The following is a 6,000-nucleotide window of genomic DNA, read 5'->3' on the forward strand; positions in this document are numbered from 1 at the left end:
CTGGAATGTTGCACCCGAATACCAGGGGACGAAAACTGAGACACATTTGAACACGTTTCCTGATCACACGGTGGATCATACTCTGGGTTCCACATGCATGTTTTAGCTGAAGGAAGAATCCCTTAAACCTGGAGAGTTGAGACCCATGGAATGGGTACCATGCAATATGACTTCAAAGGGTCTGCATTTGCTCACCGAACCTCACCAATCCTATCACTGCTGCGTTTATGCCACTGTACAAACGCTTGATTGTCTTTCGGAGACATATAAATTCATAGGTTTTAAGATTCTTACTAGTCAGGTATATTCTTAGGCGTTTAATATGGGGTGTTGAGTCCACTTCGTAGAGCAAGGAGTAGCTCTTGTCTATTACATACTTGGCTTATGGAACGGTATCTGTGCTAATTTCAATCTCTGGTTTTATGCAGCACCCCAACTCACCTTTCCCCTTAAGCAAGCATAAGTTGGTTTTCTACCTTTGAGACCCTGTTCTGTTTTGTAATTCAGTTCCTGTGTAGCCAAGTTTACATTCCATGTAGTAGTGATATCTTATGATGTTTCTTTTTCTGTGTGACTTATTTCACTTAGAATCATCGTACCTGAATCCACTCATTATGCTGCTTCGGGCCTGATGACATAGATTTCATTGCTGAGTGATATTGCATTGTACGTAAGTACCACAACTTCTTTATCCATTTTTCGCTTTCTGCGATATTGAACTTGTACCATAAAAGAGGTTTTTGTAAACAGAGCCTTCCCAAACTTTGGGGTGGCTGTTTCTTTTTGATTTTAATTTCCCTAAGCTATAGGACCATAAGTGGAAGTGCCCTAGGCTCTGTTGCTTTGTTTTGTAGAATTTTCAGGAAACACCATACACTTCTCCAGAGTGGCTGTTGGCAATTTACATCCCGCCCATCAGCATAACAAGGCTCCCAGTTCTCCATGGCCTGTCCTGCCTTTCTGGATTTTACACTTTTTTCAGATGGCCCTTTTGACCGGGGGGCAGTGAGACTTCATTGTAGTGCAGATTTCCTTTGCAAGCTTGCTTGGTTGGCCAAAAAGTTCGTATGCGTTTTTTCCTGAATATATTCAGGAAAAAACGCATACGCCCTTTTTGGCCAAGTGCATCATTGTGGACGTTCTGCCTCTTTTCCTATGCTTTACATGCAATTCCAGTCTACCTCCTGAAATCGGTTTCCTGCAATTCTGCCCCGCTTTCAAGTCCTATTGGCAGCCTTACTTCAATATATTTTTGGACGATAGCTGTCATTTATAACTCTGCAGGTTTGTGAATTACAGTGCCCCTGAGCTCCTTTCTTCACCTCGCTTTCTTGTGAGCTGGCAGCACACCGCAGGATTGCTTCAGGCCCTTATGTGGTTCTGGCATGGCACGCTGAGCCTTTGGTTAATTCCTCTTCCTGGTGGGAAATGAGAGTTAAATTTGCCCGTCCAGACACCTCCAGCTAGTCTCTCATGGGTTCTCCATATTCCTGTTCATTTTCCGCAGAAATTGCAAACTGGGCCAAACAGGAGGTTAAAGGCACTGACTCTCCAAGTGGGGAGGGTGTTAGTAAAGCGTCTGGAATGTTGCACCCGAGTACCAGGGGACGAAAACTGAGACATATTTGAACACGTTTCCCGATAACACGGTGGATCATACTCTGGTTTCCACATGCGTGTTTTAGCTGAAGGAAGAATCCCTTAAACCTGGAGAGTTGAGACCGATGGAATGGGTACCATGCAACATGACTTCAAAGGGTCTGCATTTGCTCACCGATCCTCACCAATCCTATCAGTGCTGCGTTTATGCCGCTGTACACACGCTTGATTCTCTTTCGGAGACATATAAATCCATAGGTTTAAGATTCTTACTAGTCAGGTATGTTGTTAGGCGTTTAATATGGGGTGTTGAGTCCACTTCGTTGAGCAAGGAGTAGCTCTTGTCTATTATATATTTGGCTTATGGAAAGGTATCTGTGCTAATTTCAATCTCTGGTTTTATGCAGCACCCCAACTCACCTTTCCCCTTAAGCAAGCATAAGTTGGTTTTCTACATTTGAGACCCTGTTCTCTTTTGTAATTCAGTTCCTGTGTAGCCCAGTTTACATTCCGTGTATTAGTGAAATCTTATGATGTTTCTTTTTCTGTGTGACGTATTTCACTTAGAATCATCGTACCTGAATCCACTCATTATGCTGCTTCGGGGCTGATGACATAGATTTCATTGCCGAGTGATATTGCATTGTACGTAAGTACCACAACTTCTTTATCCATTTTTCGCTTTCTATGATATTGAACTTGTACCGTAAACGAGGTTCTTGTAAACAGAGCCGGCCCAAACTTTGGGGTGGCTGTGTCTTTTTGATTTTAATTTCCCTAAGCTATAGGACTATAAGTGGAAGTGCCCTAGGCTCTGTTGCTTTGTTTTTTAGATGTTTCAGGAAACACCATACACTTCTCCAGAGTGGCTGTTGGCAATTTACATCCCGTCCTTCAGCATAAGAAGGCTCCCAGTTCTCCATGGCCTGTCCTGCGTTTCTGGAGTTTACACTTTTTTCAGATGGCCCTTTTGACTGGGGGGCAGTGAGACTTCATTGTAGTGCAGATTTCCTTTGCAAGCTTGCTTGATTGGCCAAAAAGGGCGTATGCGTTTTTTCCTGAATATATTCAGGAAAAAACGCATACGCCCTTTTTGGCCAAGTGCATCATTGTGGACCTTCTGCCTCTTTTCCTATGCTTTACATGCAATTCCAGTCTACCTCCTGAAATCGGTTTCCTGCAATTCTGCCCCGCTTTCAAGTCCTCTTGGCAGCCTTACTTCAATATATTTTTGGACGATAGCTGTCATTTATAACTCTGCAGGTGTGTGAATAACAGTGCCCCTCAGCTCCTTTCTTCAACTCGCTTTCTTGTGAGCTGGCCGCAACACCGCAGTATTGCTTCAGGCCCTAGTGTGATTCCGGCATGGCACGCTGAGCCTTTGGTTAATTCCTCTTCCTGGTGGGAAATGAGAGATAAATTTGCCCGTCCAGACACCTCCAGCTAGTCTCTCATGTGTTCTCCCTATTCCTGTTCATTTTCCGCAGAAATTGCAAACTGGGCCAAACAGGAGGTTAAAGGCACTGACTCTCCAAGTGGGGAGAGTGTTAGTAAAGCGTCTGGAATGTTGCACCCGAGTACCAGGGGACAAAAACTGAGACACATTTGAACACGTTTCCCGATAACACGGTGGATCATACTCTGGTTTCCACATGCGTGTTTTAGCTGAAGGAAGAATCCCTTAAACCTGGAGAGTTGAGACCGATGGAATGGGTACCAAGCAACATGACTTCAAAGGGTCTGCATTTGCTCACCGATCCTCACCAATCCTATCACTGCTGAGCTTATGCCGCTGTACACACGCTTGATTCTCTTTCGGAGACATATAAATCCATAGGTTTTTAGATTCTTACTAGTCAGGTATATTCTTAGGCGTTTAATATGGGGTGTTGAGTCCACTTCTTTGAGCAAGGAGTAGCTCTTGTCTATTATATATTTGGCTTATGGAACGGTATCTGTGCTAATTTCAATCTCTGGTTTTATGCAGAACACAAACTCACCTTTCCCCTTAAGCAAGCATAAGTTGGTTTTCTACATATGAGACCATGTTCTGTTTTGTAATTCAGTTCCTGTGTAGCCAAGTTTACATTCCGTGTATTAGTGATATCTTATGATGTTTCTTTTTCTATGTGACTTATTTCACTTAGAATCATCGTACCTGAATCCGCTCATTATGCTGCTACGGGCCTGATGACATAGATTTCATTGCTGAGTGATATTGCATTGTACGTAAGTACCACAACTTCTTTATCCATTTTTCGCTTTCTGTGATATTGAACTTGTACCGTAAACGAGGTTCTTGTAAACAGAGCCGGCCCAATTTTTGGGTGGCTGTGTCTGTTTGATTTTAATTTCCCTAAGCTATAGGACCATAAGTGGAATTGCCCTAGGCTCTGATGCTTTGTTTTTTAGATGTTTCAGGAAACACCATACACTTCTACAGAGTGGCTGTTGGCAATTTACATTCCGCCCATCAGCATAACAAGGTTCCCAGTTCTCCATGGCCTGTCCTGCCTTTCCGGATTTTACACTTTTTTCAGATGGCCCTTTTGACCGGGGGGCAGTGAGACTTCATTGTAGTGCAGATTTCCTTTGCAAGCTTGCTTGGTTGGCCAAAAAGGGCGTATGCGTTTTTTCCTGAATATATTCAGGAAAAAACGCATACGCCCTTTCTGGCCAAGTGCATCATTGTGGACGTTCTGCCTCTTTTCCTATGCTTTACATGCAATTCCAGTCTACCTCCTGAAATCGGTTTCCTGCAATTCTGCCCCGCATTCAAGTCCTCTTGGCAGACTTACTTCAGTATATTTTTGGACGATAGCTGTCATTTTTAACTCTGCAGTTTTGTGAATTACAGTGCCCCTGAGCTCCTTTCTTCAACTCGTTTTCTTGTGAGCTGGCCGCAACACCGCAGGATTGCTTCAGGCCCTAGTGTGGTCCCGGCATGGCACGCTGAGCCTTTGGTTAATTCCTCTTCCTGGTGGGAAATGAGAGTTAAATTTGCCCGTCCAGACACCTCCTGCTAGGCTCTCATTGGTTCTCCCTATTCCTGTTCATTTTCCGCAGAAATTGCAAACTGGGCCAAACAGGAGGTTAAAGGCACTGACTCTCCAAGTGGGTAGAGTGTTAGTAAAGCGTCTGGAATGTTGCACCCAAGTACCAAGGGACGAAAACTGAGACACATTTGAACACGTTTCCCGATCACACGGTGGATCATACTCTGGGGTCCACATGCATGTTTTAGCTGAAGGAAGAATCCCTTAAACCTGGAGAGTTGAGACCCATGGAATGGGTCCCATGCAATATGACTTCAAAGGGTCTGCATTTGCTCACCGAACCTCACCAATCCTACCACTGCTGCGTTTATGCCGCTGTACACATGCTTCATTCTCTTTCGGAGACATATAAATCGATAGGTTTTAAGATTCTTATTAGTCAGGTATATTCTTAGGCATTTAATATGGGGTGTTGAGTCCACTTCGTTGAGCAAGGAGTAGCTCTTGTCTATTACATATTTGGCTTATGGAACGGTGTCTGTGCTAATTTCAATCTCTGGTTTTATGCAGCACCCCAACTCACCTTTCCCCTTAAGCAAGCATAAGTTGGTTTTCTACATTTGAGACCCTGTTCTGTTTTGTAATTCAGTTCCTGTGTAGCCAAGATTACATTCTGTGTAGTAGTGATATCTTACGATGTTTCTTTTTCTGTGTGACTTATTTCACTTAGAATCATCGTACCTGAGTCCAGTCATTATGCTGCTACGGGCCTGATGACATAGATTTCATTGCTGAGTGATATTGCATTGTACGTAAGTACCAAGAGTTCTTTATCCATTTTTCGCTTTCTGTGATATTGAACTTGTACCGTGAACAGGTTCTTGTAAACAGAGCCGGCCCAAACTTTGGGGTGGCTGTGTCTTTTTGATTTTAATTTCCCTATGCTATAGGACCATAAGTGGAAGTGCCCTAGGCTCTGTTGCTTTGTTTTGTAGATGTTTCAGGAAACACCATACACTTCTCCAGAGTGGCTGTTGGCAATTTACATCCCACCCATCAGCATAACAAGGCTCCCAGTTCTCCATGGCCTGTTGTGACTTTCTGGATTTTACACTTTTTTCAGATGCCCCTTTTGACCTGTGGGAAGTGAGACTTCATTGTAGTGCAGATTTCCTTTGCAAGCTTGCTTGGTTGTCTAAAAAGTGCGTATGCGTTTTTTCCTGAATATATTCAGGATAAAACGCATACGCCCTTTGTGCCCAAGTGCATCATTGTGGACGTTCTGCCTCTTTTCCTATGCTTTACATGCAATTCCAGTCTACCTCCTGAAATCGGTTTCCTGCAATTCTGCCCCGCTTTCAAGTCCTCTTGGCAGCCTTACTTCAATATATTTTTGGACGATAGC

The sequence above is a fragment of the Orcinus orca genome, chromosome 1 (genome assembly GCF_937001465.1).
Source record: "Orcinus orca chromosome 1, mOrcOrc1.1, whole genome shotgun sequence".
NCBI classification, from domain to species: Eukaryota; Metazoa; Chordata; class Mammalia; order Artiodactyla; family Delphinidae; genus Orcinus; species Orcinus orca.